Source organism: Arachis hypogaea, chromosome 19, assembly GCF_003086295.3.
Source record: "Arachis hypogaea cultivar Tifrunner chromosome 19, arahy.Tifrunner.gnm2.J5K5, whole genome shotgun sequence".
Classification (NCBI taxonomy): domain Eukaryota; kingdom Viridiplantae; phylum Streptophyta; class Magnoliopsida; order Fabales; family Fabaceae; genus Arachis; species Arachis hypogaea.
In genome coordinates this window covers 117,483,656-117,492,773 of record NC_092054.1, presented here as the reverse complement: position 1 = coordinate 117,492,773, position 9,118 = coordinate 117,483,656, and the positions used below count along the sequence as shown (strand labels likewise).

The following is a 9,118-nucleotide window of genomic DNA, read 5'->3' as shown; positions in this document are numbered from 1 at the left end:
ACAAGAACGAACTGCTCTGATACCATAATGTAACACCCTACCATACAGAGTCTTATGCTTAAGTCATAATTCAGAGATGGCAAGGTATTACGACCTCTAAAACAAAAATTTAGTACGTATAGTAGTATGAATGATTGATTATAACTAGGAGCCTTTGTAAAAAAAGGGGTAAACAAAAACCGTAACTCGAAAGCGCAACACTCCGATCGATAACGTAACGAACAAGGATAAACCAACGCGAGATAACATATATACAAAGGAGTGTCAAAAACAGGAATATCAAGACTCAAAATCCGGCCGCGAAGATAACCGGTCCGAGCATAGCAATATATACATATGATAAAATAAGGAAAACCCCAAAGGAAACCCAAAGGGACACTATTACAGAAATCTAATCTCGCAAATCCCCTCTAGAAGGAGTCATCACAGTTTGTATTATTTAATGGAGATAAAAGTATCTAAACAAGATATATAAACCAAAACAGAGTCCCGAGAACAAAGGATCTTCGCTAAATCCAGAAGTCTCCAGCATGCCTCAACGAGAAGCCTCGCGTCCTGCATCTGAAAACCACAAAATCCGCATGGGTGAGAACCAGAGGTCCCCAGCATGGTAACAGCTTCCACATATATAATACATAATAATAGAGGAAAGCCGAAGGCAATCCTAGAACTTCCTCCAGATAATATCAAAGCTTATAAACAAGCTAAACCGTAAGTGGCAACTGACTAAAGATTCTTCAGTCTAACTAATACTTCCCTTTCCAATTCCTTCAGACCTCCCAACCACCAGCAGGAGTATAATATAGCAAACACAGTTATATCAGACAAGAGATTTACAAATAGGAACAGATAAGGCATTTAGACAATTAGCAAGTAATATGCAGTCAAATAGGCAATCTCAAACAATTCATGTAGTATGCTTATGATGCATGCCTGTCCCTAGTGGCTGATGATATCATCTGTCGGTTATAGAGCCAACCCGACAAGTCCTGGTAGCTAATCATTGGACTGTCCCTCTGTCGTGCATCCCCAACTCGAGTTATACTCATCATAAACTTGATCATAAACATGATCCATATCCATCACCCTCACTGGTGAATATTTACGGGGGCGAGCTCATCTGGGCCTTTCACAGTGCCCGGCCACACTTACGACATAGGGTCAAAAGAGCTTCGAGTCTCAACCTGGAGCACGTGGTGGCTAGCCACTGCTACTACCCAGGGAAACCCTCATCTCCAATGGTGGAAGTGCCAACATTCACAATTCATTCAACAGCATATATGCATTTATACTTAGCCATAAACATGGCTCCACCGCCACACGGCATAATCCAGCCATCCGGCTCACGGTTAAATCCATAACCAGCCAATTCATTAACAAATACGGCCATTCGGCCCATGGCATAACAAGCACTTCCACCGCCATCCTCCACATCTCACATAATCATCTTTGATCCTCATGGATCATTCATTTTTCCCCTTGCTTCACTCGCAAGTTACCACATTCACTAGCCCTTTTCCTCATGCTAGGCATATCATAATGATTTAAGACATAAGTGGTGAGATTGGAGGCTTAGAAGTATGAAGTTTGGCTTTTAAAACTCAAAAATTAACTTTGGGATGAAAACAGGGCCACGCGTACGCACACTCCACGCGCACGCGTGGATGATGCTTTCTCGAAGAACGGCGCATACGCGCCAAGTGCGCCTACGCGCGAGGGGTCATTCTGCTAAAAATTTTCTAAGTTAAAAGCTGCAGAATTCACAGATTCAACCCCCAATCTTCCGACGGTCATAACTCTCTCATTTTAAATCATTTTTCACCCGTTCTTCGAACGGCATGGACATCCCGGATCCAATTTCATTTCTAAACAGATTTGGCACAAATCAAAGATCCGTAGTCCAAGTTATGTCCCGTCAAAGTATGCCCAAAAACCATATTTTCATTCAAAACCACAAAGTGCCATTTTCAAAACAAGCCACTTTCAACTCTTTTCAAAATCAATTAAAACATGCCAATTTCATCCCTTTTCTTTGAAATCAATCAAAGTGTACCAAATTCAACAACAAGCCATCCTCAACTCCTGATGCTAGCCAATATCCAACTCATGCATTGATACACTATCCCCAAAAACCCTTCTCTTCATGCTGCGCAGCCAACAGTCTCTCCTTCATCCTCTTTGCTACGCAGCCCTGTGATGAACACAAACACACGCACACAGTGAGACCCAAGGGGAGAAAGAAAATAAAATAGAGGGGGAAGAAGGAAAGAGTCCGCCGACGGGGGAGGGGAGGAGAGCGACGCAGCCGCCGAGCCCGTCACCATGCCGATCACCTTCATCGCCGCCAGTTGAAGAGAGATGTGATGGAGAGAGAGGATCCGCGGAGGGAGGCGTCGCCGTCCCCCTGAGGCCGCACTGTCGCCGCTGCTTCTCCCAACGACGCTGCTGCATGAGCCAGAGGAACTCGTCTCTGTTGGAACCGCCGTACCCAATCCAGCTGCGCCGCCGTCCTTGCGCCATCGCAGAGCAGATTTGAGGCGAAGGAGAGAGCCGCGATGGGGGAAAGGGTCGCGCCGCCTAGTAGCCGGTCTGCTCGTCGCCGGCTGTTGCCGCGAGCTTGCCGCCGCCGTTGTGAAGGATCTGCCATTCCCTTGTTGCCGCTGGAGAGGGAGATCGGAACGAGTAAGGAGGAGGGTTGTGTCCGCCACCATCTGAGCTCGCCGCTGCGGGCGATGGCAAGCTGAACTGCAGCTAGAAGAGTGTTCAAGCCGTCGCAGGTGCCGCTGCCGGACAAGGGAGCTGCGTCTCTGTGATACTGACCGCCGGGAGTGGTTCTGTGACTTCCAGGACCGCCGCCGGAGCCTCTGGCTACTTCTGCTGTCGCCGGAAAACTCTACCGGTAAGGGCTTTGAATTTGGTTTTCATTCGTTTAAGATTCTGGAAGCTTTATCACCTCTGTATGTGGGTTTCAGTTACCAACGCCGGAGTCCGGTCGCTGCTGTCGCTTGAGGTGGCTGCCGGGCTGCCGCCGAACCGGTTCAGAGACCGCCGCTGTTCGGTTCAGCCGTTCCTTCTTCGTTTCGATAAGTATGTTTCGGAAAGCCTCGCGTTAGTATTTCGTTTTGTTTGGTTAATGAATATGAATTTTGGTAACGTGGGATAGAGTCCTGATTATTGTATTCTGCGATTAGTGTTGCTATGGTTATTGTGAACGTGGCTGTGAGCTGAGGTTTTGGTTGCCGTCAGTTCGGGTTGAGGCGGAAAGGACTTGATGAGGCGTTTGGATTATGGAATTGCGTTTTGAGGTAGGGGCGCTTTCCAAAAAATATAGTTTATTATTGGAATTATTACATATGGGTACTGATGTGAGATATTGTGTATTTGGTGATTGTATCTGCCTTATGTATTATTTGATTGACTCGAATGACTATGGATATTGGTTTGGCCGAATTGTTGTGTGGCTTGTGAAATGTAATGTTTGAAGTTGATTCTTTAAAGATTTGAAATGAGTTTAATCCGTTGAGGATTGGTTTGAATTGAGTCAATTATTTTGATGATGTGAAAGATAGAATACTCTTGAAATTCAGCCTGGGTTGCTTTAATTGATTTGGTTTTGATAAATGATTTATTGCTGAACCGATTCTTTAAAGCTTTAGAAATGAGTTAAATCGGTTGATATTGAGTTGATTTTTGAAATGGCTTCCTTGAGATATGCCACTGAGGCGACTGTTGGATTTAGCTTGCTTTTGAATTGATTTCTGGTTTTGAGCTGTTGAAAAGGAATGAGAAACGGTTTAGTTGGGACCCGAACCGGGTGGCAAAAGTCCAAGTTTTAGGGGAGGTGCTGCCGAAATTTCTATAGAATCCGAGTCCTTATTTGAAATGTTAATTGGGGAATTTTGAGTTTAATGCCTTTCCTATCTATTTTGAGGATTGTGAAATTATGGCTTCTTTTATTACCTTTACTTAGAACAATTAAGAAAGCAATGAAGTTATGCTTTGAAAGAATTATTGAAAAGAGAATCATGATTTCTCCTTATTTTCCAAGAAGAACAGTATGTCTTTGGGTACAAGTCATTCGAAAGAGAATTTTGCTTTGAGGCTGTTTTAAAAGGTAAAACGGGTTTATGTTTTTCTCTATTAAACACAAAGATTGTCCCTTGGGAGAGTTTTCGTGATTTTAAAAGGAATTGGATTTCGATTGATGAGCCTCATTATTTTGACGTTTTAAATAAGATTCAAAGTATCTTTTGAACTCTAGTTTAACACAACAAAAATGATTCTCTTATCAGTTTGAAACGCTTCAGATTTAATTATGGAATTGAAGCCGGTTTTGTTTAAGTAAAGGAAATGGTTTTGAAAGAAGTAAAGATTACGTGACTCGGTTTGGCTTAGATCCTATTTTCTTACTCAAATCAGAAAGCCAATGTTTTAATGATTTTAAATGAATTTGGCGAAATGAGATATGTTATTCTCCCCTAAAGACTTGGGACTCTGCCGAGAAACTTTGTTATAAAATCCCATTGTTGAATGGATGATTTTGAATGTTTCAAAATAAATCTTTAACTTGCCATGGTTTTGGAAGTTTGGAAAGAGGATGCCAAGAGTGGCATTGTTTTCAAAAGGGAATTTACCTTGAGTAAAAGTGGCTTATGAGCCTGAGATGATTTGAGAAATGAGATCTTTAAAGCCAAGGCTGAAAAGAGTTAAAACTCGATTTCAAAGTGAAATGAATTGAGAAAATGATTTATGGCTTAAATGCCGATTTTATGAATTTAATGATGTTGAATGGTGGAAGTGCTGTTTTGTTGTGAGCCGGAATGGCTGTGTATGATTATACATATTGGTTGGTTTTGGATTGAACCGTGAGCCGGAATGGCTGTGTATGATATGAATATTCGCTGGTTCTGGACTGAACCGTGAGCCGGATGGCTGAGATGGATGTTGATCCATGGATGAGATTGAATGCATGTCTATGCTGAATCATTGATAAATGTGAATATTGCACTTCCACTATCTGAGATACGAGTTTCCCTGGATAGTAGCAGTGGCTAGCCACCACGTGCTCCAGGTCGAGACTTGATACTCTGTTGACCCTATGTCGTAAGTGTGGCCGGGCACTGTGAAAGGCCCGGATGAGCTCGCCCCCGTAAATATTCACCAGTGAGGGTGATGGATATGGATCATGATTATGATCAAGTTTATGATGAGTATAACTCGAGTTGGGGATGCACGACAGAGGGACAGTCCAATGGTTAGCTACCAGGACTTATCGGGTTGGCTCTATAACCGACAGATGATATCATCAGCCACTAGGGACAGGCATGCATCATATGCATTTGTGCGACATTGGTTGGGTGTGCATATTATACTTGGTTTGCCTATGTGATTAATTGCTAACTGTTCTACTTGTAATAACTGTTTGTTTGTGCTTGAACTTCCTATCTGTGTTTGCATCTGGGACTCTGTTGGATTGTGGTGATTGGTTGTTGGTTGGATTGTTTGGGCCTAGGGCCATGGTTGGAAAGAGATGAACTGATGGTTGATTTCGGTTTTGTGTTTCTGGTTTGGAATAAAATTATGAAAGGCTATTTTGGTTCCGCATAGATAAACCGTTTTGAAAGGCTTTTGAGTTTTTGAGAATTGAACGGTTCTTCTTTCCGAAAAGATTTCCGACTTTACTTTCATTGTAAACTGTTGTTTTTGAAAATAGGCATAAGACGGTTATGAATCACTGGTGCGGTTATCTTCACGTATCCTATTACAGTAATTCCCAAAAACCCTCTACTGAGAACCCTTTCGAGGATGATGTTCTCACCCTCCTACATTTTTCCCCTTTCAGGATATGGGCGCAGAAGTTATGAAGAGCTTATTTAATTGTTGTTGTGATGCTCTGTATTGTTTTAGTTATGATTTACTGCACCCTCGTCTTTATCTTGATATAATCTGTAAGAGGGATAGGAATTGTATTGGATTATGTTTGTAATATTATTTATATATATTTATGTATATATGTGGATGTACTCTTTATGAGTTGTTGTAAGTTGAATGGTATTTATGGATGTACGTTATCGAACGAAAATATCTTGGAAGCGGTATTGCGGTTTAAAGTTTCAAATAGGCTCATATTTTAGTATTAAATAATATAAGTGTCGTCGTAATGTCCGAGCTATCAGCGTCATGCAGCCGAAAGCGTGAGCTTTGGTAGTTAGGGTGTTACATTATGGTATCAGAGCCAGAACCCGGATCGATGTGCCAGCGAGGGCGCTGGACTCCCTTAGGGGGGTGGATTGTAAGGCCCACATCGGTTGGAGAGGGGAACAAAGCATGCCTTATAAGGGTGTTGGAGAGGGGAACAAAGCATGCCTTATAAGGGTATGGATACCTCTCCCTAGCATGACGCGTTTTAACGAGTGAGTGTGGGGGGTTTCGGCTAGCATCCCTATCGTCAAAGGCAAAACCGTGAGGCCTTGTGTGCCAAAGCGGACAATATCGTGCTAGCGGGTGGTCTGGGCTGTTACAGATGGTATCAGAGCCGGAACCCGGATCGATGTGCCAGCGAGGGCGCTGGACTCCCTTAGGGGGGTGGATTGTAAGGCCCACATCGGTTGGGGAGGGGAACGAAGCATGCCTTATAAGGATGTGGATACCTCTCCCTAGCATGACGCGTTTTGACGATTGAGTGTAGGGGGCTTTGGCCATCATCCCTATCGTCAAAGGCAAAACCGTGAGGCCTTGTGTGCCAAAGCGGACAATATCGTGCTAGCGGGTGGTCTGGGCTGTTACAGTTACCATGAAGTTACCTACCTATATATATTATTCATATGCATGCATTATGAAATTAATGGTAGCAATTGATTAATTAAGATGAGTAGTGATACGAATAAAAAAGCAGCAGATTCACCTGAAAGCGGTGATTCCAACAACCAATACTTAGAACAGTTGTTAACCCTTTTCAACTTATTGTAATAAATATCATGAATTGTAAACCATTATTGTTAGTTATACAATAGCTTAATAATACTTATGTATGTACTATTGGACATTGTGCAGACACACTATGAGAATCCTCTTTCTGTTGAACTTGATATTACGTCTCGGGAGGAATTCATTATTATAGAGAGAAAGCTTGCACGACTTTGGAATCGTAAGCCAAACAATAAACTGACATTGTTGCTTAACCATGGCCTATTTTTTTTTACTATTGGTAACACAATTATATTACTTGGCTCTGATGTAACTTTCAGGTTTATCTCAAGAGAATGTTCGAGAGACTCCAGAAGAAACAGGAGAGGTAGTTCAAGACTCGATGGAGGAGGACGACGTTGTGAAAGATGATAGTTCTGAGGAGGTTGTTTCTACTATAAACAGTGCTCCAAAACTTACTTTTGACCTCAATAAAATACCAAAAGAGAAGGGGTCTTTTGAGTCATGTTGTATGGACTTGTTAATTTGAACTTGTTAGATACATCTGATTTTTTACAGTCTCTGAGTTTATCTGGTTATTGAAAAATTGGCATGTAATTGGTATATTCTGACTTGGATGATTTGTCTTTTTAATTGGTGTGAGCTTAGTGAGGTAGCAAAGAACACGTTCGAGTTTAAAATTATGTTGACTTCATATATCATACTTAGTCTTTTGTGACTTAAAATTGTTTTGAGACAAGATTCAATTGACAGCCAAGATTATTCTTTCATTAATTTTTTATTAGATAGTGCAGCTGAATGCATGTTGCTAACTATTAAGCTTATGTCATTTTAGCAAAGTAATGAGCACATATTTATCAAAATTCATATAAGCAAAACGTCATATCATTAGGAGCCAGCAATGGAAATAAAAGTCTCTCTCAATATATTTTTTAATTAGTAACAAAAAATAAATTAAATGAATAATTAATGAAGGAATACACTTTAATGCACACGAAGTCATATATTTTCATTTATGATAAAAGTTAAAAATTAAAGTTAAATGATATTAGTATTTTTTTGTTTAACAAAATTAAAATAAAGCACAAAAATAAAGATAAAAACTAAAAAAATAAATAGTTCTAAAAATGGATAATGTCACATTTTATATCATTATGTATGAGAACAAGGATTTATTTTATTATATTTATTTTTATACCAAATAACAAGAAAGTTAATTTTTATGTTCATTTTGTGTTACTTATTTTACTTATCTCTAGTTGTTTAATATTAGACTTTATACTTGTTGAGTCATGTTTTTCCCTAACAAACAAATAGTTATGAAGTCATTTTTATGTTTTTATAGGAGTACATTCATTATATCATAAATTTAATATTTAATATAAATTTTAAAAAATTGAATAAATTTATATTTATTTTGATTACATTCATCAGGGAATTATATGTATTCCTATAGTTAAGAAATAGACTTAACTTTTTTTATAATAAGTAAATTTTTTAATAATTTAATTTATAAAATAGGTCTCATCATTTTATTTATCCTAAAAATTAAAAATTGAAATTAATATTCATAGTTTTGATTAATAGAATTAAGATAAATTATAAAAATAAACATTGAATAAAAAAATTACCTTATTTAAACTATTTTGCAAATGGAGCCATTTTTATAATCTTACGATTGAGAGTGAATAATTTTATTAAATTTCTTTGAGTACGTGACTGAGTATGTAGTTTTAGATTATAAAAATAGGGGTAAAATAGGAAAAAAAGAATTGGAGATATTTGAGATATTGTTATATCTTGTTATAAATACATAATTAAAATTCAAGTACTATAATAAGTAAATTCAAGTACTATAATAAACGTTAGTGTTTCTTTTTCTTTTTGGTAGTATTCTTAACATACGTAATTTTAATATCATTTCTTTTATATAGGTGTTAAGTTTTGTTTTATCTTAGATAAAATGATTCAATTTTAAATTCTATCACGAGGTAAAGCCAATTTTTTAATTAAAAATAAAAGAAATTTTATTTTAACTATTTTTTTATTATTATTCTTATTACAAAATTATTATTATTATTATTATTATTATTATTATTATTATTTTAACTATTTTTTTATTATTATTCTTATTACAAAATTATTATTATTATTATTATTATTATTATTATTATTATTATTATTATTATTA

General features: G+C 38.3%; 1 long non-coding RNA gene across 1 annotated transcript; it reads left to right on the top strand.

Annotated features, from left to right (window-relative positions):
• The first annotated feature begins 2,965 nt into the window (after positions 1 to 2,965).
• LOC140181844 (uncharacterized) lies at positions 2,966 to 5,858 on the top strand. The gene is made up of 3 exons (XR_011877381.1): positions 2,966 to 3,087; positions 3,192 to 3,305; positions 5,843 to 5,858. It is a non-coding gene; the product is annotated as an uncharacterized lncRNA (long non-coding RNA).
• The last annotated feature ends 3,260 nt before the right edge of the window (positions 5,859 to 9,118 follow it).